Source organism: Triticum urartu, chromosome 5A (genome assembly GCF_056163025.1).
Source record: "Triticum urartu cultivar PI428250 chromosome 5A, HENAU_Tu73, whole genome shotgun sequence".
Taxonomy (NCBI): Eukaryota; Viridiplantae; Streptophyta; class Magnoliopsida; order Poales; family Poaceae; genus Triticum; species Triticum urartu.
The window spans coordinates 683,064,204-683,089,601 of NC_141877.1; the positions used below are offsets into that span (position 1 = coordinate 683,064,204).

At 47.7% G+C, this 25,398-nt stretch overlaps 3 pseudogenes; all 3 read left to right on the forward strand.

Annotated features, from left to right (window-relative positions):
• Positions 1-829, forward strand: LOC125507693 (NAC domain-containing protein 100 pseudogene; annotated as a pseudogene).
• Positions 830-1,387: 558 nt separating this feature from the next.
• On the forward strand, positions 1,388-4,577 carry LOC125507692 (NAC domain-containing protein 92-like; annotated as a pseudogene).
• Positions 4,578-5,266: 689 nt separating this feature from the next.
• LOC125506567 (NAC domain-containing protein 79-like) overlaps positions 5,267-25,398 on the forward strand; it is a 31,491-nt pseudogene continuing 11,359 nt past the window's right edge.

The following is a 25,398-nucleotide window of genomic DNA, read 5'->3' on the forward strand; positions in this document are numbered from 1 at the left end:
ATGGCAAGCCACCTTCAAGTTCAGCAGCAGAAATAACAGTTGAATCTGCCGCCAGGTTCAGATTTCACCCGATGAACATGGAGATCATCATCTTCTACTTGGTCCCCAAGGTTCTGACGAAAGCCCTCAACACAATGATAGTAAGGGAGGTGGATATGAAAAAAATACGAGCTATGGAATCTCCAAAATTAGGTAGACATGGGGGAGAAGGAGCGATACGTCTTCTCCTACAAGGACCTCAAGTACCTCACCGGGATACGGACCAACCGGGCCATGAACGCTGGCTATTGGAAGGCTACCGCAAAGGAGAAGGAGATCATTCTACCCCGCTGACCAAAAGTCTCATCAACATGAAGAAGACACTGGTCTTCTACAAGGGCAGGGCCCCTAGGGGGAGGAAGACAAACTGGATCATGCATGAGTACAGAATTGAGATCGTCAAGCAGCCGACACCCAATTTGTCGACCAACATCGTCGAAGCCGCCACCATTAATGTGTCTTCCAAGGTATTTTGAGTCCTTGACTAGTAGTACTCATGACGGATGAATTCTCTTGTACATACATATCTAGCTAGTGGAAATTGTTGATTTTAAATAATTTGGTTTATGTATGTTGGTAGGAGGAGTATGTTGTCTGCAGAATTTTCTATAAGAGCATAGGACGAAAGAAGGTGGTGATGCCATCATATGCCCCGCCCATTCTTATGTCTATTGGGGCAGAGCAGTATCGAGGCTTCCTCGAATCCAGTACATTGGCTCCTCTCATGGACTACAACGTGTTGTTGTCAATGGCGCCATTGCCGCTGCTGCCTGCAACTTCTGTGTACTAGATGCTTGCCATCGGGGCCGGATCATGATGGGTAGTGTGGCGCTCCCAACTTCTGTGTACATATTTTTACATTACAAAAACATTTTGTTTTACATTGCATCCAAATCTTTCAAAATGTCACAATTTTTTTTTGGACTAGTGAACATTTTTTGAATGTATGAAACATTTTTAAAATTTTGCTAACCTTTCTTAAACTGTATAAACACTTCCTAAAATGGCACTTACATTTGTTAAAACAAGTGACATTTTTCACCACCTTGACATGGCCAACACAACAAGACAAGCAGCATACAGTTCTAAACGATAAGTAGGCATGTCTATCTATCTAGCTATATCACATACATCCGTCCAATGCCAATAAAAACAAATTAAACAAAGCCCGGGCAACGTCAAAGCTTCTCCAGAAAGTATCTTGCCAATACATGCATTCGGTCCTATTTAAGCATCTCCCCCCTATATCTCTATATATCATTGAATTCCTTCCATAGATAGACACATATCTATCAATGCCCCCAACATTTGTTCCAAACCAGCACACATTTGCCAAAGAGCCTTCGCCATGGCAAGCCACCTTCAAGTTCAGCAACAGAAACAACAGTTGAATTTGCCGCCAGGGTTCAGGTTTCACCCGACGAACATGGAGATCATCATCTTCTACCTGGTCCCCAAGGTTCCGATGAAAGCCTTCGACACGACGATAGTAAGGGAGGTGGATATGCAAAAATACGAGCTATGGAATCCCCAAATGAGGTAAACATGGGGGAGAAGGAGCGATACTTATTCTCCTACAAGGACCTCAAGTACCGCACCGGGATACGGACCAACCGGGCTATGAATGCTGGCTATTGGAAGGCTACCCAAAGGACAAGGACATTATTATAGTGCCGACCAAAAGTCTCATCGGCATGAACAAGACACTGGCCTTCTACAAGTGGTGGGCCTCTATGGGGGGAGACAAAATGGATCATGCATGAGTACAGAATCGAGATCGGCAAGCAGCCGACACCCAACTTGCCCACCAACATAGTCGAAGCCGCCACCATTGATGTGTCTTCCAAGGTATTTTTGTCCTTGACTAGTAGTACTCATGACTGATGAATTCTCTTGTACATACATATCTAGCTAGTGACAATTATTGATCTTTACTATTTTGGTTTACGTATGTTGGTAGGAGGAGTATGTGGTTTGCAGAATTTTCCATAAGAGCACGGGACTGAAGAAGGTGGTGATGCCATCATATGCCCCGCCCAGTCTTATGTCCATTAGGGCAGAGCAGTATCGGGGCTTCCTAGAATCTAGTACATTGGCTCATCTCATGGACTATGACATGTTTTTTTCACTGGTGCCACCTGTCGTGGATCTAAGACTGACAGTAGAATGGGGGGTAGGTATGAGGAGGCAAGATCCTAGCTATGGAGTAGTTGTACACACGAGTTTTATGAGTTCAGGCCCTTCTCAGAGGAAGTAACAGCCCTATGTCTCGGTGCCTTGAGGCGGTCGACTAGATTATGTGTGTGTGTGTGTTTACAAAAGTGCGAACCCTTGTCCCAGAGGAGGGGGTGGCTTATATAGAGTGCGCCAGGACCCCAGCTCCCCTCCATTACACAGGGTTCAATGTTCATAAAGGTGGGGCGTTACTGGTAACGTCTACAATAGTGTTATAAATGCCCATAATGCTATAGTTTAAGTCACGACCATTGCAGAGTGGAGGGCTTCTCGTGTTTTGGTGGTCGAGTGTCTTCAAGGAAGTCGAGTGAGCACATCTTCATGGTCGAGTGGATGACGTTTTCTCTTCGACTGCTTCTGATTCTTTGTAAATATGTCCTCGGGGAGGGTATGCTCGACAGGTCCATGACCCTACCCTAGGTACATAGCTTCATCATTAGCCCCCGAATGGATGAGGGTTCAAGTCAGGAAGGGGTTGAGAACACTTCCGACCCACTCTTTGTACTATGAATATGCCTTGTCCTGAAACAATGAGTTGAGGAGACGACGTCGACTCCTTTCTCAGTCGCCTTGGTCCATGCTTGGTTGTTGTTGAGTGAACTTTCATGGTTGAATTCTGAATGATGATGTAGAGGGTGTTTGTCTTCAGTCTCACAGGTTGTTCCGCTCTCCACGGATCTCGCAGGATTCAAATTTTGGGAAGCGCGCCAGACGGGAGGAAACGAGGTTATCGGGACGGATTAGGTAAGTCTCCTCGATCCCCGCGCCACCTTTTTTGCCACGTACTACGCGCGCGACTGTTGCGGGATTTGTTTAGATCGCTTGGGTCCACTAGTCAGCCACTCGGCAGGAGGTCTTATAAAAGGTCTCGGGTAGGCCTCTGCTCCGCACGCCCCCATTCTCTCTTCTCTTTCTCCCGATCTCTCCGCCACTCTCGCTTCCGCCTCGTCGCCGGACCTCCGTTCGAGCTCGATCTGCCACGATGGGGAAGGATAAGATAGCGGCACTGGAACGCGCGAAGAAGGCGACCACGAAGGCGAAGGGCAAGCGGACCAGCCGGGGCGGATCCTCGTCGAGGTCCGGCCTGCCGGCGGGCTGGATCCAGGGCGACTGGATCCGCTCGACAATCACGCAGGATGACCTCGACGACCTGGTGGAGGGGGGATTGATCCCCCACAAGTCGGCTCGGCTCCCGGGGGACGAAACCGAGCCGCAGCCTAGAGAGGGTGAGTGCATCCTCCTAGCAACCCACGTAGATCGTGGATTCTCGCTGCCTCCCCACCCGTTCTTCCAGGGTTTTTTGAACTTCTTTGGGGCTCAGCTCCACCATTTCACTCCAAACACCATAGTCTATCTGGCCGCTTTTGTGTTCATATGCGAAAACTTCTTAGGCTGTCGACCGCACTGGGGGCTTTTCAAACACATCTTCACTTGCCGTTCCCAGTCGGTCAAAAAGGCCAAGTCGAGTGACGAGAGGACGTGGGTGATCCAGATGTGCGGTGGTCTGGGGATCCAGATGAGGAGCAAGAGTACTTTCCTAGCGATGATCTTCCTGACTCGGTCCGGGGCTGGCAGTCGACTTGGTTTTACTCCAAGGATCAGCCAACCCCTGGCCAGTCGACTGAATTTCCTCCTTTTTCCTTGGCTCGTGTGGAGAAGCCTGCTCCCCTGAAGGTAGTTCCAGAAGAGAAAGCGCAGGTCAAGGAGCTGGTTGAACGGGTCGTCCAGCTTGTCCGCGACGGAGTGACAGGGATGGATCTGCTGGAGGTCTTTCTCGGTCGACGCATCCGACCTCTTCAGGCGCGTGATAATCCGATGTGGATGTACTCTGGGCTCGAGGATACCACTCGGATCCACCCGGAGGAGGTCAGCGAGGATATCTTGGAGAACTGGTTGAGGGGAATCACTGGCAACAAAGACAACCCTCGGGGATCCAGGAGGGTGATTCCATTCGACAACTCGTGCCAGCCGGAGCAGGTATATTTCTGTTTTATCACGTATCTTTCCGATTCACCATGTGGTGTCCCGTCTGTGGTAGACTGAATGTCTTTTGATTGTTATCCTTTCAGGCCCTCATTGAAATGTACTCGATGCCCAATGGAGTGCAGGACCCCGGCGCTGACGAAGAAGGGAGCGGGGGCGAGAGCGGCGAGGAGCATTCAGAAACCGAGGACGACGAGGAGAGTGATGAATCGACCGATGAGGAAGAAGTCGACTCGCCTCCTCGCAGGGAGAGGAGGTCCAAGGACACTCATGATCCGGCACGCGATCCGGACTTGGTGGCTGCGCCAGACGCCGACTGAGAAGCCTCCAAAGCAATCCAAGGTCGCGCCGCTTCTAGCGCCGAAAGTGCCGAAAGCCATCTCTTCCAAACCGCCCAAAGCTTTGCCTCGGATCAAAGTGACCGTTCCTACTATCTCCGGGTAACCATCTGACTTGTCCTTTATGTGGATTCGATTAATTGGGTGTAACCGATTGAATGCGGGCCTTTGCAGTGCTGCTACGTCAGGGACATCTTCATACCAGTACCGGGACGAGGAAATGGAGGATGCGGTAACCTCTAACCCAGGTATGAACTCTTGCAATTTCGATTCTTGATCCTTTTACGGTCGAGTGGTTCACTTGGGGTCGAATGTTCTGTCTTGCAGCTCCACCCAACATCATTGACCTTCCGGACGACGACGAAGATGTGGCTCCTAAGCCTAGGAAGAGCAAGAAGGTAACAGCTGGCAGGGTGGCTCGGTAGGAACCAACTGCAACGCCTCCCGTCTGTCAAGCCGAAGATGCGGGCAGGGCCGCTGTGATGTTCGCTGCACCCTTGCCGAGTGGGCATCCCACGCGTTCGACCGCGCCTGTGGTGCCTTCAACTATCCAACTCCACACCACGGAGCCTCAAGCAGCTGCACCTGGGTCATCTGCACATTTTTTCACCAACTACCCCGTCCCAGACAACCAGTCAGAAGAGGCTGCGGAAGCCATCCGACAGGCTGACATGATGATGGAGCGGGTGAAGATAGGGCACGACAGCAGTCAGGCTGCCTACGACGCTAGTGCCGCTCTTCGGGCCAACGTCCAGGTGAGTAGACTTTCCGACTGTTTTTGTTCTCGAAAAATCTTCTTCTGCACAATCTCCTGTTGTTCGCGTTGAATTAGAGCACCCACTGGGTGTTGCTGTCGTTTTTGGTAGTCTCGCTCTTCCACTTGGTCTGGGCGAGTGGGATCAGAACCGGTGGGGGCACGCCAAGTGCACCCACCGGGTGTAGTCCCCGAGACCGCGGTCGACTGCTGGCAGTCGACTGTGGTCTGAGTTCTTTTCTTGACGATGCAATTGTTCTTTATCTTTTTCCTTACTCCTTGCACTCGACTCCGGCGGGCCGGGCGAGTGGGATCATAACCGGTGGGGGCACGCCAAGTGCACCCACTGGGTGTAGTCCCCGAGACCGCGGTCGACTGGTGGCAGTCGAGTGGGGTCTGAACAGCTTGTTGTCCACTTCTTTAGGTTTTATTCACTCGAAAATGAACTGCTTTCGAACCTATCGATTGACTTGTCTCTTGCCTCCTACAGAAGTCTTGTACTCTTATCTCCAAGTTTGCCGAACTCGAAGAGAAGCAGAGGCAACTCAACTTGGACTTGGAATTGGCTGAGCAAAATCTGAAAAAAACTCAAGACGAGGCCGCTGGTATGGAAGGTAACTGATTGCCGACTGAATTTCAATATATCTCTTTGATCTCTTTTTTGATTCGATTATTTCTTTTGCAGAGAAAATGAAGTTGGCTCTGGACAAGAAGGACTCGAACCTCGCCGCCGCCCAAAAAGCAGCCCAAGACCAAACCGCTCTCGCAGACAAGAAGCTTGCTTCAGTCGGAATGCTTGAAGGAGAGGTGACTAGACTGACATCTTGTCTTAATGAAGCTATCCGCAAAGTGACCAGCCTGAAGAAGGATAAGGTCGCCCTAAACGAAAAGTTGGAGTCTGCGATCCGCAAGAGGAATGACACAGAAGCTTATCTGAGGACCCTCGCCAAGAAGCTTTATCTCGTGCTGGGAGGTATTTCTTTTAATCCGACTGTGTTGATGCTTGCCATCGGATTTTGCTTGGTTGATTGAATTGACTTTCGCCTGCAGAACTTTGTCAAGACTTTGACGAAGAAACTGAAAGGGTCGAGACGGGTCTGGACCCTATCGCTTCCCCGGTCTGCGATGAAACTGCGATGAACATGCTCCGACTGGAGTCCCGTATCGCCAGCGCCACAAGCTACCTCGCACGCCTGAAGGAGGTTATCTCGGAGGCGACGCTTCAGAATGATCTGGAATCTCTGATGACTCGACTAAACGAGATCCCTGACTGAGTGCAAGAATGGAAGAAATCCTCCGCCCGGTGTCGTGCTGACGTGGCGTTGTCCCTGGTGCGAGTCCATTGCAAGGAGGTTCGTGAAGACAAGCTGGCTGCGATCAAAGTCGCTAACACCAAAAAGCACGACTTCCAGTCCTTCATGGAGACTTTCATTGCTGCCGCTACTCGGATTGCTGATGGGATCGATCTGGACTCATTCGTGGAGCCTACCAGTCCTCCTCCGGCTGAGTGAACAATCTTATGAAACTTGGATACGCTTTAAATTTGCCTTGGAATGCTGAGTGGTTTCTGTAACTGTTAAACTCCTTAGGGCTTGGTGCCCGAGTACTTTTGATTTGCTGCTTGGAGCCTTTTAGTATTTATCTGAATTTGGTTTATCTCCAAATGTGCTTGTGTTTGCCTTTGGATGGACTTTGCTTGCTGCACCTCTTCGTCCTTGCAGATAGGGATGGAGCGGACGTTGTGTTTGTGCTGCGGCTCTGAAGGAGAAGGTGGCAGTCGACCTGCACCTCGTCGTCCTTGCGGATAAGGATGGAGCGGACGTTGTATTTGTGCCGCAGCTCCGAAGGAGAAGGTTGCAGTCGACCTGCACCTCATCATCCTTGCGCGTAGGGATGGAGCGGACGTTGTATTTGTGTCGCAGCTCCGAAGGAAAAGGTTGCAGTCGACCTGCACCTCGTCGTCCTTGCGGATAGGGATGGAGCGGACGTTGTATTTGTGCCGCAGCTCCGAAGAAGAAGGTTGCAGTCGACCTGCACCTCGTCGTCCTTGCGGATAGGGATGGGTCTCAAACTTAGGCAAGTGCTGGACTGCCGTTAAGCCTCTTAGTGAGAGAACTTAGGCGAGTGCTTGACTGCAGCTAAGCCCCCGAGTGGGAGGACTGCTCTCCACTCGATAGCATTTTTCAAACTTAGGCGAGTGCTGGACTGCCGTTAAGCCTCTTAGTGAGAGAACTTAGGCGAGTGCTCGACTACAGCTAAGCCCCCGAGTGGGAGGACTGATCTCCACTCGGTAGGATTTTTTCAAACTTAGGCGAGTGCTGGACTGCCGTTAAGTCTCTTAGTGAGAGAATTTAGGCGAGTTCTCGACTGCAGCTAAGCCCCCGAGCGGGAGGACTGATCTCCACTCTGTAGGATTTTTCAAACTTAGGCGAGTGCTGGACTACCGTTAAGCCTCTTAGTGAGAGAACTTAGGCGAGTGCTCGACTGTAGCTAAGCCCCCGAGTGGGAGGACTGCTCTCCACTCGGTAGGATTTTTCAAAGTTAGGCGAGTGCTGGACTGCCGTTAAGCCTCTTAGTGAGAGAACTTAGGCGAGTGCTCGACTGCAGCTAAGCCCCCGAGTGGGAGGACTGCTCTCCACTCGGTAGGATTTTTTCAGACTTAGGCGAGTGCTGGACTGCCGTTATGCCTCTTAGTGAGAGAACTTAGGCGAGTGCTGGCTTCTGATGTTCTGCCTTTACTCTCTGACATACGTCACAAATTGCTACATATGCTGCAATATCCTTCTTCATTCCGGTCCACCAAAATGTTTCCTTCAAATCCAAATACATCTTGGTATTCCCTGGGTGAATCGAATACGGTGAATCATGTGCCTCGTGCAAAATCAACTTCCTGATCTCCGGGTCATTGGGCACATAAACACGGTCTTCAAACCATAAGGTATCGTGCTCATCCTCACGAAATCCCTTTGCTTTTACTTCGTTCAATTTCTCTTTTATAGCAGCAATCTCCTTGTCAGATTTCTGAGCTTCTCTGATCTTATCCATCAATGTTGACTGAATCTCCAATGCTGCTACATAGCCTCTCGGAACTATTTCCAAACATAGCTCACGAAGGTTTTCTGCTAACTCCTTGGGTATTTTCCCCGTCATTAAAGTATTGACATGGCTCTTACGGCTCAATGCGTCAGCTACTACATTAGCTTTTCCGGGATGGTAATGCAATCTCATGTCATAATCCTTGATGAGCTCCAACCATCTCCTTTGTCTGAGGTTCAACTCCTTCTGCGTGAAAATGTACTTCAAACTCTTGTGATCCATGTACACCTCACAATGATTTCCAATGAGGAAATGTCTCCACGTTTTCAACGCATGCACTACGGCTGCTAACTCCAAATCATGCGTGGCATAATTCAACTCATGAGGCTTCAGTTGCCGTGAAGCATACGAAACAACTCTTCCTTCCTGCATAAGCACTGCTCCAAGTCCTCGACGTGAAGCGTCGCAATACACCTCATAATCTTTGGTCTGATCTGGCAAAATCAATACTGGTGAGGTAACCAAGCATTTCTTCAACTCCTGGAAACTAGCCTCACACTCCTTAGTCCATTTGAACTTAGTATCCTTCTTCAACAACTCCGTCATAGGCTTCGCAATCTTTGAGAAATTCTCAATGAATCTCCGGTACTATCCTGCGAGTCCAAGAAAACTCCGGATCTCTCCAACGGTCGTTGGTGCTTCCCATTCGGTTACGGGTTCAACCTTTGTGGGGTCAACTGCTATACCTTCTCCAGATATAACGTGTCCGAGGAATCCAACTTCCTTCAACCAAAACTCACATTTGCTGAATTTGGCATATAACTGATGTTCCCTTAGTTTCTCCAAAACCAAACGCAAATGTTCCTTATGCTCCTCTTCATTCTTTGAATAAGCCAGGATGTCATCAATGAACACTACGACGAACTTATCCAAAAACTCCATAAACACTTTGTTCATCAGGTTCATAAAATAAGCAGGTGCGTTAGTCAATCCAAATGACATAACGGTATACTCATACAGTCCATATCTCGTGGTGAATGATGTCTTAGGTATGTCCTGCTCCCAAATCTTCAATTGATGGCACCCTGATCGCAAATCGATCTTGGAAAACACTTTAGCTCCTTGCAACCGATCAAACAGATCGTTGATCATTGGAAGTGGGTACTTGTTCTTGATGGTTACTTCATTCAATCCCCGATAATCTACAACCATCCTTAATGATCCATCCTTCTTTTCCACTAGAAGTACGGGTGATCCCCAAGGCGAAGAACTTGGGCGAATGTAACCTTTATCCAATAACTCCTTAATCTGATTCTTAATTTCCACCAAATCCTTTGCTGGCATCCTATATGGTCTCTTCGATATTGGCCCAGTGCCTGGCAAAAGCTCAATCAAAAACTCAATGTCTCTATCCGGTGGCATGCTTGGCAATTCCTCAGGAAATACATCAGGAAAATCCTTTACCACTGGTACTTCCTCCTGCACAACTCCTGATAAGGAATTTACTTGTGTCCTGTTTGGCACATGCCGGGATACATACTTGATCCTTCTTCCTTCTGGTGTGGTAAGAAAAATTGTGTTACTGGCGCAATCGATGTTTCCTCCATACATCGACAGCCAGTCCATACCAAGAATCACATCCAGACCTTGGGATTCCAGAATAATTAAATCCGTTGGGAAAACATGCCTTCCTATACTTAATGGCACTTGAAAACATCCTTGTCTGGCCATGTACTCTGCTCCTGGTGAGCTTACTAGCATAGTTGTTTTAAGAATCCTAGTGGGCAGGCTATACTTTTCCACAAATCCCCTTAATATGTATGAATGCGATGCACCAGTATCAAAAAGAACGAGTGCAGTAAATGACTTAACCAAAAACTTACCTATTACTGCATCGGGCTGATCTTCAACCTCCTCCACATTAACGTGGTTCACCTGTCCCCTATTGAAAGGGTTCGGCTTCTTCCCAGAGCTTCCATTGCCATTTCCATTCTGGCCTTCGGGACATTCATTTGCATAATGCCCTGGCTTCGAACACTTATAGCAAGTGACGTGGCTCAGGTCCTTCTTGGCTGGGGTGGATGGGGTGGTCCAATTCTGGCCGTTGCTTCCTCCATTCCCAGTACCATTCTTGTGGCCATTATGGTTGTGCGAGCTACGTCCTCCATGGGTGTGCTGAAACTTAAATCCCGGTTTAGGGGCAAAACGGGGCTTTTGCTAGGCTCCAGAGTTATACTTCCCCTGTCCATATTTCCTATTGCGGTTCTCAATCTGCTGTTGCTTCCCTTCAATCATGATGGCACGATCTACCAACTCCTGGTAGTTGTTGAAACTCGCTACCATCAACTGCATGCTTAGTTCATCATTCAATCCTTCCAGAAACTTCTCCTACTTAGCTGCATCCGTAGAAACGTCATCTGGGGCATAACGTGCTAACTTGCTGAAGTCGTCAACGTACTGGCCAACTGTCCTTCCTCCTTGGCGTAAGTTGCGAAACTCACGCTTCTTTATGGCCATAGCTCCTGCTGAGACATGGGCAGTGCGGAAAGCTTGCTGAAACTGATCCCATGTGACAGTGTCAACTGGGTAAGTGGCTGTGAAATTCTCCCACCATGCTGCCGCGGGTCCGTCAAGCTGGTGAGCGGCAAACTTCACTTTCTCACCATCCGTGCATCCTGCAGTGGTCAACTCCCTTCCTATCTTGCGGAGCCAATCGTCTGCTACTATCGGCTCGGTGCTACTGGAAAACACCGGCAGATTCAGCCTAAGAAAACGGGCTAAGTGGTCAACAGGTGGTGGTGGTGGTGGTGGGTTGTTGTTGTTGTTCTGCTAGTTCTGGACTAACATCTGCATCAATTGATTCTGCTGCTGGATCAACTGAGTGAGCTCCGGTGGAAATCCATTGTCACGTCTCGGAGGCATCTGAGGGTTTAGAAAAGATGAGATATAAGAATAGAGTGAGGTCTAAAGGGAAAACACTACCCCAATGCACATGAGCAAATGCACACAAAATCACTTCATTCAATCAAACAAGGGCTTACAATCGGTCTAAAACTATCGCAAAAGTGCTCGACTATAATGTTTACATGGGGGAAATACTACTACTATCTGGTGGTCATCTAGAAATTTGAACCGGTGGAAGACTCCATGATATCTGCTCCAGCTTCGTCTTCAAAGTCGGGTTCACTTGGATCCGAATCGGTGTCGTCGATGATGATGTAGTTGTCCGGACATGCGACGTACTCGTCTTCCTCCGTGGATGCTTACTTCCTCTTGAGTTCTTCAATCTCCTGCTTAAGATTGCCATTGTGTCTTGCTAGAGCTACGATCTCGTCCATGTAGTCCTTGCGTGTAGACTTCAGTTCTCCTTCTAGCTCGATGATCCTGGCCTTCGCATTCTTCAACTCTATCATATCATTGCACATCTAGTTCTCGTGGCGTCGAATGTGCTGGTTTAACTCCTGGATGAAAGATGCAATGGATCTATCCTTCTTGGTGCTGACTAACTCCCATTGTTCGTCTCGGCGTCCGCAAATCTGGTAGATAGTGTCCTTGAGGTCTTCTTGATAAACTTCTCCAATGCGTCCTATGGTGATATGAGCTGCCATGCTCTTTCCCAGACTCTAGGTTGGTGCATTGAAAACACTATCTATGGGCTTCGTGATTGGCGCGAATGTTCTTCCCGGAACGTGAGCTTGAATCTTCCAGCGCTCCTCTTCAGGCAGAGTGGCGTTGAAGGTTCCCGTGAAGCTTGGTAATCCAATGTTCAGGTACTTGGTGACTTCCTTCAGGTGAAATCCAAATGGTGTGCCTTCATCCGGTTGAGCGTACTTAATCTTCGCGTTCGTCATCCTAAAAGAGTAGAAAAGATGAGGAGTTAGAAAATGAGAAGAGAATGGTGATCTATGGCTTTAACTTAGTGGTCGTGTCCTACAGTCAGCGTGTGCTCTGATACCATTCTCTGTAGCGACCCGACCCGAATGGATCAAGTCTACTGTGCTCGGGTGTCATCCCTGGATCAGTAATGCTGACACCACACAGTACAGCGAAGGATTTATAGCAGAGTGGCAATCACACACTTATTACATCGTTGTCTCAAAGAGAACTTATTACAATAAATATGGCTTAAGGCCATAGTAACGATAACAGCGGAAGACTCGAAAGATAAATGGGTCCATCAACTCCAACGGCATCACTGAGTATAGAACCACGACCTAAAAGCACCTTACTCGTCGTCTGAAAAGTCTGCAACATGAGAAGTTGCAGCCCGAAAACGGGTCAGCACATGGAATATGCTGGCAAAGTAACACATAGAGAGTAATGGAATGAAACAGCTATACTATATGCATATATGGCTGGTGGAAAGCTCTATGGTTACAGTTTTTGCATAAAGCCAGTTTTTCCCTACTGCAAAGGAATACATTTATTTAACTATCATGGTGGTTGTGAAACATCGAGAATGGTTGACAGCATTCCGATCCCAATTAAGTGAACAATTAAAACCCAACAACATTAATTAGAAGTAACATGATGAGATTCACATGATATTCAAGTACTAGATACTCAAGTTGTCCATAACCGGGGACACGGCTAATCATGATTAGATTGTACACTCTGCAGAGGTTTGCGCACTTTTCCCCACAAGACTCGATCGCCTCTGTTGGATTTCTCGCACTACATGGTGTTTGAGAAACGGATGACCGAGACATAGCCTTTCAGAAGCGCTAGCACCTTACGATCGGGTAAACCGGTACACCTACATCCCCTACATCTGCTAGTCTACCACTGTAAGAGTTCGCACAACTTAGTCAACTATGCCAGAGCCCATAATGGCTTGTGGCTGCACACGGAAGTTTCTAGCATGAAAGATCTTATGATCCCTTTGAGCCTGGGTGGCGGTCCAAAATAAAACAGGCAAGTCCTGATAGACATCAGGTGCCTCAATCCACCCAGATGTGTGTTTAAGTTGCCACCTTAGATAAACCATTAAAATTATCAACTCACATCTGTCATGGATATCACTCACCCAATCCACGTCTACTAGCATAGCTTGGCATAATAAGCAAACGTAGAAGTAACTCCCAAAGGTTTCATAATAAACAGGTAATAGGTACTACCTCATCTACTTCCCATCCCACAATTTAATTAGATCCTAATCATGCAATGTGAGAGGATTGATCTAATGCAATAAAACATGGGTTGTAGAAAATGTATGATCAAAGTGTTACTTGCCTTGCTGATGATCCGCGAGACCTAGGGTTTCGAAGTAACAGGCGGCACAATCCGGGTGATCTATCGCAGACAAACAACAAGCATACAATAAGTACTCATCTAATGCACAGGTAAAGCTCGATCAAGAGAATGAACCAGAAAGTTCAACTTAAGAACTCCGATTGCAAAGAAAGAACGAACCGAACAAAGAAACGGAAAACAAACGACGGAAGAAAACAACTCGGTTCTAGCAAGTTGAAACTAGGTCAAATTTTACTATAGCAAAATCTTGTTCAAGTTGATTAGACAGAACGGCGGTTTCGAAACGAAACTCCAGGCGCTTGAATCACCTGATTCCGATAAATGAGCGAGAAGAAAGACTAGAACGAAGATCGGATCTGAGATCGCGATCGCGGAATAAATCCAACGAAAAGAAAGAGACGAACGGTTAAACAAACGGACGTCGTTAACCGGGAAAGAATCGATGATCATGTTCGTTAAGACGAATGGTCCGAAAGAAGAAAGAAAACCGATCTAGGGTTTTCGGAAAAGAAAACCGAAACAAAAACCGGAAGAAAAAGAAAAGAATCGGAGAGAAAACGAAACGGTTCTTTTAGGAAAAACCGGACCGGGGAAGAAAAAGAGAGGCGCGGCTACCTCCGGCGAGGCTCCGGCGAGGGGCTCCGGCGGCGGCGGGGTGCAAAGGCGGCGGCGGCGGCTAGGCGGCGGCGGCTGCGGCTGCTGCTGCTGCTTGGGGCGGCTTAGGAGGAGAGGGGCTTGGGGTTTTGGTGTGAGGAGAGGGGGTGGTAGAGGGGTATGTATACTAGGAGGGGGAGGGGGTAGATGCTTGGGCAAGGGGCAAGGGGGGCGCCGGCCTAGAGTCCTACTAGGACTCGGCCTAGGGCGGGGCGGCGGCTGGCGCGCGCGGGGAGGCTGGGCCTGGCCGGCTGGGCCTTGGCCCAGGCGGGCGCTGGCTTCTTTTTTTTTTATAGTTCCGCGCACAGAAAAACAAAGAAAAAGAAAACTAAACGAACTCCAAAAATTATAAAGTAAATTTTCCCCGACTCCTAAAAATGAGCCGAACAAAATGAACTTTACTCCGGACCTAGAATGCAATTTTTGAAAACGCGCATTTTTCCCTATCCAAATAAAATGCAAATAAACACCGGAAAACAAAAATTGATTTATCCATTAGATCTTCATTTTCCTAAATTTTGGGAAAGTCATATTATTCCCTCTCTCATTTTTGATATAGGAAAATAATTGAAGATGAAATATATAAATCAAATGATCCTCTTTTCCAACATTTGAGAGAACTCAAATATGAAAATAACGAAATCTCCAACTCTCTCCGTGGGTCCTTGAGTTGCGTGAAATTTCTAGGATCAACCAAAATGCAAGAAAATATGCTATGCATGATGATCTAGTGTATAACATACCAAATTGAAAATTGGGGATGTTACAAATGATTAAAGCCAATTTCGCCGCTCGCCGCCAGAAACAAAAAGAAACAGAATTGGCTCAAGTGAAAGAAGCATTGCCAATTGGTAGACGCAATGTAAAGAAAGATGATTCAGAACATGAAATTGCTCTGGTTAAAAGAGCCGAATCAAGAAGTATATATTCTGAATCCATCAAATGGAAAGAGGCAAGCATTATTGAGAAAGGGCATCGCAAGCATAGCAAAGCGACCATACTTGATTTTTCCAAAGTTAATGGAACCTACTTCCTGCCCTATGAGTTTCGTGCCAGAGAAATTGATGAACTTCAAGGACAAGAACAAGTAGCCGAACAAAGTTCGGCCAACAAATTTATTCAATGTAATGATGCACGGAATCAAGAAAAAGATGATGAAGAGGCGTTGGGGAGCCATCCAAAGGCGGAGCAAGATATTGTTCAAGTCACACCACCATCATGCTCTCCCAACATATTTGAAGAGGTATGTTTAGCAAGTAATTTACCTATTTTCAGATTTGGTCAGGACTTTATTGTTGATGCATATATTAGAAAAATCCTCATAAGTAATTTTGAAAGACCAATGAAGAAGGGTAATTTACCTGCTAGCAATAAAGTTGTTATTGAGCATATCGGTCAACCCATTACGCCATTTATAAAGACCGATAGTGACTTATTATTACAGCCAAAGCTTTCCCCGTTGCTTTATCTAAAGTTCATATCTATTTGGGTAGCTTTGCTTATTTCATACTTGGCTTGCACTTGGTATCAATTGAGACATGTATGTTCTAACCATTTTCGTTTTAGAAATTTAAAGCCAAGGTTAAATTCTGTTGAGAAAACCGATGCTAGTATAATATCTTACCCAAAGACATCGGAAATAGAGTGCAAAACACAATGCATAGCCGAATGGTGTGGTGCAAAATCTGAACCATTCGTTTGCTTAATTCCAAAGTCGTTCTCACATCAAGATCGGCTAGAAAATAAAAGGTTTACCTTTAATTCAAACATGTGTGATAAAATCTTTGATTTGTTGTTGAGGAATAATATTAGAATTCTTGATCACCATGTTGAGCCATCTGTCCAGGGACAAATGTATTGTAAGTTGCATGATTTGTCCAAGCATAATTTTGAGGATTGTAACATGTTTCGTCAAATAGTTAAATCGGCCATTGATAAAGGACGATTGAAATTTGTTGAGACACCAAGAGATGACCAGTCTATTCCGATTGGTCCTGAAGGTAGAAAGTTTTTGCATCGGCTGCTTCAAGCCGATCCATTTGAAGAGAAGGTAAAAATTGCAGGTGATGGGATCAAGATTTGAAGTAAAGAAGTTGTCGAAGAGCATAATGAACATAATCTTGAGGGCAAGAATTCCATCGAAGCTACAATGGAGACGCCAAGGACTGGGGGGCAGCAAGAAAATCCAATGATCAATGAAAGCAAACCAAAAGGAAACAAAGGCCAAAATAAGCGCAAGTGTAAGAGATCAAAAATCACCTTCGCCGAACTATTGGATAAATATCAAAAGAAGAGTGAAGAGAAGAATGCTTATTGGCCCAATCATGCAAAGAAACCAAGGTCACCCCCAAGGCGCAAATATGAGGATCGGTATTGGCAAAGTGAGAATTTTAATGCAACATATTCATATCCTTATTTTGGGCCGCCAATGCCAATGCCGTGGATGCCTCCCTATGCTCATATAGATCCATATCCATCATGGAGCAGGTATGATACAAGGGCACATTCTCCATCTTATTTTAGACCATCTCACCAATATTATGCAGCTCCGAGAACATCAATATCTGAACAATCAAATGTTAAAGACCGTTTCAATCATAAGGAATTGGTCCAAAGCTCAAGGATGAAGAAAGAGGTGGTCAAGAAAGTTTACCGTGTTAAAAGAGATGGTCGTAAGAGTGCAACTTCAGATTTGATCTCAAATAAAAAAGAGCCAATTAAAGTGTTAACATTGGCTACTAAAGGCAATGAGACAAAGCAACCAATTATTGAGAGTCAAAGTGGCAAATCTGAAGAAAAGAAGTTGAGAGTGCATAAGGCCAAAAAGGAACTACCATTGGTCAAAACAGAATTACAGATGAGATGCCCACTCGGCTTAATGTATTGGCAAAAGAAGGAATTACAAAAACTTAGTGCACAAGAGCTGAGACAGAAGAACATGGCATGGGTTCCCAAGAGGATCATTCATAACAAAAATGATGTGCATGCTTCTATTGCAACAAGTACAATAAAAGTAAAGAAAGAGAAGAATGGAAGCAACAAACAATTAAGCCGAAGATGTGGATCACAACATCAAAATCTTCGGTTAGCACATCATCCATTTTCTTCAACAATGCCATTGATGCCTTTGCCATGGAATTCATCCACAGGTATGATCAGTTACCCTCCATTGAATTATTTTGATCCATGGATGCAACATAATTTTCTATATCATGACATAGTATTACCAAATCACTATACATTTGGTTAGTTACATTTTTGTTGCTAATACAAAGGGGCCGAAATATCTTATTGCTATTTCATTTGTTTATTTCGACTATACATACCTTGGTGGGTGAATACTACATGGACCTCATTGTAATGGCCGATATTTATCTATCGCCCTAAGAATATATCTAAGAATGGCCGGTGTGGTATTCTAACATCGTCCTTTGTTTGAGATAAGTCCTTGCAAAGGAATTTGTCAAATTGATGCCATTGAAGATATTATGCATAGACCAATTGATCAAAATTGCAAAGTGAAATTATGTTTTGATTGGGTGTGCTTTGGCTTATTAGTTTTCAGAATTTACGTAAGGCCAAATCATGGTTGATTTTTTTATTGAGCATCATATTGACATCATGCATAATATTGTTTTTAGCTTGATCTCTCTAGTACCATGGAGATTATATATTGATGGTTAAATTTGTAACAATGGCCAAGGTGTTGGTGTTGTTTATTTATCTCCATATGAAGCTATTTTGTGAAGCCTCATGTCGCTTAAAATATTTATGCACAATGATCAAAGCCGAATATGCATTGTTATTCGGATTGGAGCTTTACCTTGATATAGGTGCTATACATATTGCGGCTTTTGGTGATTCGTTATGAGTAGTGCAACAAATATACAAGGGTTATCAATGTGTTTTGACGAATCACTTATAGTTTATCTTGGGTTATGTCTAGATGAAGAATTTACCTTGGGTTGCATTAGAATTGTTCATATATTTAGACATGACAATTGGAGAGAGTTGGCATAGCAAGCATCCGGCTACCATGTCCATCATGTTGTATTGCATTTCTCTCAATAGCCGATGCTTAGTCTCGTCAACATAGGTAAGGCTGAACCGAAGTCCACAACTTCGGCCACTAATGAAATTTTTATGCAGGCGAAAGTAAGGATTGGAGAAAGTTTATTATTGATTGTCTACAAAATCCTAGCAAAAGGGTGAACAATATGGTTCGGAGGATGACATTGAGATACATATCTATGGAACTTTATCACCGGATTGTTAATGAAGCTGAGAAGGTTTCACCCAAGTTTGCATCAGAAAGTTCACACAAGACATGGCCGATATATACTTATCGTCCTAAGAACATATAAATGGCCGATGGAGTGTTGACATCGTCCTTAGAACAAACTTGGTACAAGTATTTTTCGGCACTCTAGCTTTACCGAAAAACAGGGGGGCATGTGTTGACGCTCAAAAGTGGCACGATCATAAAGCAACATGCCGGGGCGAAAACCTTGCCAGGATAAAATCTTGCCGGTGTGAAAGCTTTCCGGTGTGAAGGCTTGCCGGCGTGGAAAGCTTGCCGGCATAGAAAGATCGCCGGTGTGGAAGCTTGCCGGTGTGAAATCTTGCCGGGGGAGAAACCTTGTCAAGGAGGAACCCTTGCCGGAGTACAAATCTTGCCGGAGTGAAACCTTGCCGGTGTGAAAGCTTGCCGGGTAGAAACATTGCCGGTGTGGAAAGCTTACTCGGATGGAAAACTTGCCGGGTTGGAGGCTGTGATAGTCAATCGAACGAGAAGTTGAAGATGGGCTCAAAAGGTTATTCAAATGATCTCGGATGGAAAAATGATCTACACGGGTTGTCTTTGTCTCGTCGAAACGATCGATTTTGATATAAAAATCGTTCAAATCCGAGTTCGTATGCAAAAGTTAGAGCAATCGGAGTGCAGCCCTGTCACGAGGCGAGATGTGGCACGCCCCACCAGACACATGTCTGACGGGTAGCGCGAGGAAATAGCCTGTGTTGCGCGAGGAAATAGCGCGCCCCACCGATCTGACCCTCAAGATGATCTCTGATAAAAAAACCTTCAACATGAAAGTTGTTCATCTCGTCGAAACGGTCAAGATTGCTTTTGGGCTTGTTTTCATCCGAGATCGTTTACCACCACAAAAAAGACCCGTAAGGTGCAGCTAGTTTAAACAAAACAGTTTTGGAAAGTTCGGATAAACCAGTCCGAATTTGACTAGGGTTTTGGACGTGAATTGATGTAATTTTCTTGTAAGGAAAGCCTAGATAAATTCTTTGCTTGTACGAGAAGTCCAGCCACCTCTTATATATGTTGGGGGTGACGGCCGATTGAAACAACACCAATCGAACCAATCTATCAATTACACTTTTGTGTTCATCTACTTTTATCCCTTACCCTTGTATCTTTATTTCTCATTCTTCATTCGTTCTTCGCGCTGAAGGGCAGCGATCCACGAGGCTCTAGGGGCGAGCGAATCAACCTAGGGCAGCCCATAGCCGCCGCAATCCCTGACGGGGTCCCTCCCGGGTGCGCGGGGTTTCGGGTCTGCAAAAGCGCCCGCTGACTGTCCTGCGTATCGCGCTGTCGGTCGGGTCTCCTTCGACGTGAGCTGCGTTGCATCACCCCCGGCGTCGAGGGTACACGGGACGTGTTCGTGTGTCAACAAGAGGGAAGTGATCTTTCGGGCAGGCCCGATTGATATGCTTGAAATCGATGCACATGCGGAGTGAGTCATCTTTCTTTGGGACCCTGACAACATTGGCTAACCACTCGGAGTGGTAAATCTCTTGGATGAACTCAGCTGCCAAAAGCCAAGCCACCTTTTCGGCGATTGCTTTTCTTTTCTGGACGGCGGACCGTCGAAGATGCTTTTTGACTGGTTTCACTTTCGGGTCGACTCGCAAACGATGCTCAGCGAGTCCCCTGGGAACACCTGGCATGTCAGAAGGCTTCCATGCAAAGATGTCCCAGTTCTCACGGAGGAACTGGATGAGCGCTTCTTCCTATTTGGAGTCAAGTGTGGTCGAAATGTGGGTCGGAGCTGCATTGGGGTCCGTCGGGTGAATGTGAACAGACTTCGTCTCGCCAGACGACTGGAATGCTGAATCCGTGGCTGGCTTCTTGGCTCGCAACAAGTCACTTGGGTCTGCATTTGTCTGGTATTCTGCCACAGCCATCTGGGCATCGGCGATCTTTGAGCCCTTCTGGAAACACTCTTCCGCCTTTTTTCGATTACCAGAGATAGTGATCACTCCTCTGGGACCAGGCATCTTCAGTTTGAGGTACACGTAACAAGGTCGAGCCATGAATCGTGCATAAGCTGGCCTGCCCAGAATTGCATGATATGCACTCTGAAAATCCACGACTTCAAACGTCAACTTTTCTTTGCGGTAATTTTTTGCATCATCGAAAACCACATCGAGTGCAATCTGACCGAGGGACGCAGCCTTCTTGCCTGGGATGACCCCATGGAAACTCATATGGCTTTCACTGAGTCTGGACATCGGAATGCCCATTCCTTTCAACGTTTCTGCATACAGAATGTTCATGCCACTGCCACCGTCCATCAGGACCTTTGTCAGTCGAGTGCCTTCGACCACCGGGTCGACCACCAGCGCCTGCCTCCCAGGGGTGGCGATGTGCGCTGGGTGATCAGACTGGTCGAACGTAATGGCAGTCTGCGACCATTTCAAGTAACTTGGTGTCGCCGGAGCGACCATGTTCACTTCTTTTTTGATGACTTTCAATCGACTCTTGTTTTCAACATCAGCAAAAATCATCAGAGTGGAATTCACGTGAGGATAGCCATCATCATCTTCTCCTTCACTCTCAGCCTTGTCTGCCTCCTTCTCCTTTTCCTTGGGCTGTTTCTCTCGGAACTGCTGGATCAGGAGCCGACACTGTCGAGTGGTATGCTTCGAGTAAATGAAATTACCTTCTTCGTCTTTTTTGGTGTGGATATGGCACGGCAAATCCAACACGTCATTTCCATCTTGATCTTTTACTTTCTTGGGGTTCCACGACCCTTTGGGCTTCCCCTTGAACTTTCCTTGAACCACAGCCAAGGCCTCACCCGGAGCAGCTGGTTCGGCCTTGCGTTTTTGTTTCCGACTAGAGTTTCCTCCTCCGGCATCGTGGGCGACTGCTTTGTGCTTGCCGCTCCGCAGTCGCTCCTCCTCTTCACCATTGGCATACTTGGTGGCGATTTCCATCATCCGAGTCAAAGTCATGTTTCCTGTCCGACCGAATTTCAGATTCAACTCCCGGTACCTGACGCCTTCCTTGAAAGCACAAATTGCCTGATGATCAGACACATCTTCCACCGTGTGGTGCAGGGTGATCCACCTCTGGATATTATCTCTCAAAGTTTCATTCGGTTTCTGGACGCAACACTGTAATTCTGTCAAACCTGCTGGTCGCTTGCAAGTACCCTCAAACGTTCTGACAAACACTCGGGCGAGATCTTCCCAAGTATAGATGCTGCCCGACGCCAACTGATTCAGCCACGCCCTAGCCGAGCCCTCCAACATCAGAGGAAGGTGTTTCATGGCCACCTCATCATTGCCGCCACCAATCTGGACAGCCACTCGGTAGTCTTCGAGCCAGGTGTCAGGCTTGGACTCTCCGGTGAACTTACTGACTCCAGTCGCCAACCTAAAGTTCGGGGGAATCACTGCAGCTCTGATAGCTCTGCTGAAGCACTCTGGGCCAGAGACATGCACCCTGTTGCTGGTTTGCGGGCCTCTGTCATGGCCATCTTGGTGAGCTCTGTTCCTGTCGACCAAGCCTTGTACAAGAATAGATCTCGCATCAAAGCCTGGCTCCCTGGGGTCGACTGGAATACCTCTTCCGACGCTGTTAGGGCGCCTGTCCTCATGTGGCCGCGGCACGTACGACCCACTCCTTGGAGGAGGCGTGGGCACTCGACGGCGACCATCGCGATCGGCTCGACGATCATACTGCTCCTGGTTTCTGTACTGATCACGCCGCTCTCCACGTCCCTCATGCCTCGGGGGCGATCTCGGGCTATGGGCCGACTGGACCGTATCTGCGACCACAGATCTGCTATGGATCCTATCGCGCGACTGAGACACGGCTGTATTCTGCTCTCCTGCCGCCCGGAGCAGGGCCCTGATCTGCGCCAGACCTCGGCCAGCTTCTGACTGGGAAGTTTGAATCGACTCTGCTATCCGGGCAGCAGTTGCTAGATTTTGGATCGGTGTCCGGTATACCTGAGCCAGAGGTGGAAAACGTTGGCGTCGGCTAGACTCAGGAGCACGTTGACGAGCGCGATCGTCGAGTGCACGCTGTAGGTTCTCCATCCGAGTGCGCTCAGCTAGATTGGCCAAGCGAGCCTGTTCCAAGGCCTGGGCCTCGGGCGTTTCTCCAACTATAGGAGTATGCAGGGCATCCATGTTTCGGCGACGAAGTTCTTCTCTCTGCTCCGAGGAGAGAGGCTCGGGGCGGTACTCCTCGTGAACGCGCGACGGATCGCCGTTCCCGTCACCTCCGTCTTCACGATCGAAGCTAGGAGGACCGCGTGGTCCATTGACCATCAGGACATCCGCTGCCGAGTCATTGCTGCCGCACTTGGATGCAGTCTCTACGGAGCCAGTCGACAGATCGAACAGGCTGTAGAGAGACTCGTCGGGCTTGAGCGCCGCGACTTGACGGGTGGCCGACTGGCGGGCCACCGCATGCTTCACCCACCGTTGAACCCTCGACCGGCTGGTGCGCTTGTTCCGGCGGGTCGCAAGGAGGGGAAAGCCGTAGGAGTCAACTGGTACTGGGTCGACGATTGCCGCAGGAGGACGCCGCGGACGCACGCGTGAAAGTGCGTCGCCCCGCGAGCGGGGAGCGCATCGACGTCGAGTGGTGCCTCCTGAAGCCAAGCGGAGTCGTCGGCGACAAACACAAGCGTGCCGAGACGGATCTCGCGGCCCTCAGCCAAACCTCCGCCTGGAACCATGATGATGGGGATCGGAAAAATTGCAACTTCTCCAATAAGTCGCTAAGACACCTGCCCCAAGGTGGGCGCCAACTGTCGTGGATCTAAGACTGATAGTAGAATGGGGGTAGGTATGAGGAGGCAAGATCCAAGCTATGGAGTAGTTGTACACACGAGTTTTACGAGTTCAGGCCCTTCTCGGAGGAAGTAACAGCCCTACGTCTCGGTGCCCTGAGGCGGTCGACTGGATTATATGTGTGTGTGTTTATAAAAGTGCGAACCCTTGTCCTCTTGGGGAACGTTGCAGAAAACAAAATTTTCCTACAGTTTCACCAAGATCCATCTAGGAGTTCATCTAGCAATGAGTGATTAGATGCATCTACGTACCTTGTAGATCGCGAGCGGAAGCGTTCAAAGAACGGGGATGAGGTAGTCGTACTCGACGTGATTCGAATCACCGAAGATCCTAGCACCGAACGGACGGCACCTCCGCGTTCAACACACATACGGAACAGCCACGTCTCCTCCTTCTTGATCCAGCAAGGTGGGAGGAGAGGTTGAGGGAGATGGCACCAGCAGCAGCACGACGGCGTGGTGTTGATGGAGCTGCAGTACTCCGGCAGGGCTTCGCCAAGCACTATGGAGGAGGAGGATGTGTTGGAGAGGGAGAGGGAGGCACCAAAGACCAAGGTAAGAAGTCCTCCATCTCCCCACTATATATAGGAGGGCCAAGGGGGGGGCACCGGCCCTAGGAGATCTAATCTCCTAGGGGGTGCGGCCAAGGGGAGGAATCCCTCCTCCCCAAGGCACCTAGGGGTGCCTTCCCCCTTTGGGACTCTTCCCTCCATGAAACCCTAGGCGCATGGGCCTCTTGGGGCTGGTGCCCTTGGCCCATGTAGGCCAAGGCGCACCCCCTACAGCCCATGTGGCCCCCCCGGGACTGGTGGCCCCACCCGGTGGACCCCCGGGACCCTTCCGGTGGTCCCGGTACAATACCGGTGACCCCGAAACTTGTCCCGATGCCCGAAATAGCACTTCCTATATATAATTCTTTACCTACGGACCATTTCGGAACTCCTCGTGACGTTCGGGATCTCATCCGGGACTCCGAACAACATTCGGGTTACTGCATATACATATCCCTACAACCCTAGCGTCACTGAACCTTAAGTGTGTAGACCCTACGGGTTCGGGAGACATGTAGACATGACCGAGATCGCTCTCCGGTCAATAACCAACAGCGGGATCTGGATACCCATGTTGGCTCCCACATGCTCCTCGATGGTCTCATTGGATGAACCACGATGTCGAGGATTCAAGCAACCCCGTATACAATTCCCTTTGTCAATCGGTATGTTACTTGCCCGAGATCCGATCGTCGGTATCCCAATACCTCGTTCAATCTCGTTACCGGCAAGTCACTTTACTCGTACCGTAATGCATGATCCCGTGACCAGACACTTGGTCACTTTGAGCTCATTATGATGATGCATTACCGAGTGGGCCCAGTGATACCTGTCCGTCATACGGAGTGACAAATCCCAGTCTTGATCCGTGTCAACCCAACAGACACTTTCGGAGATACCCGTAGTATACCTTTATAGTCACCCAGTTACGTTGTGACGTTTGGCACACCCAAAGCACTCCTACGGTATCCGGGAGTTACACGATCTCATGGTCTAAGGAAAAGATACTTGACATTGGAAAACTCTAGCAAATGAACTATACGATCTTATGCTATGTTTTAGGATTGGGTCTTGTCCATCACATAATTCTCCTAATGATGTGATCCCGTTATCAATGACATCCAATGTCCATAGTCAGGAAACCATGACTATCTGTTGATCAACGAGCTAGTCAACTAGAGGCTTACTAGGGACATGTTGGTGTCTATTATTCACACATGTATTACGATTTCCGGATAACACAATTATAGCATGAATAAAGACAATTATCATGAACAAGGAAATATAATAATAATGCTTTTATTATTGCCTCTAGGGCATATTTCCAACAGTCTCCCACTTGCACTAGAGTCAATAATCTAGTTACATTGTGATGAATCAAACACCCATGGAATTCTGCTGTTGATCATGTTTTGCTCTAGGGAGAGGTCTAATCAACGGATCTGCTA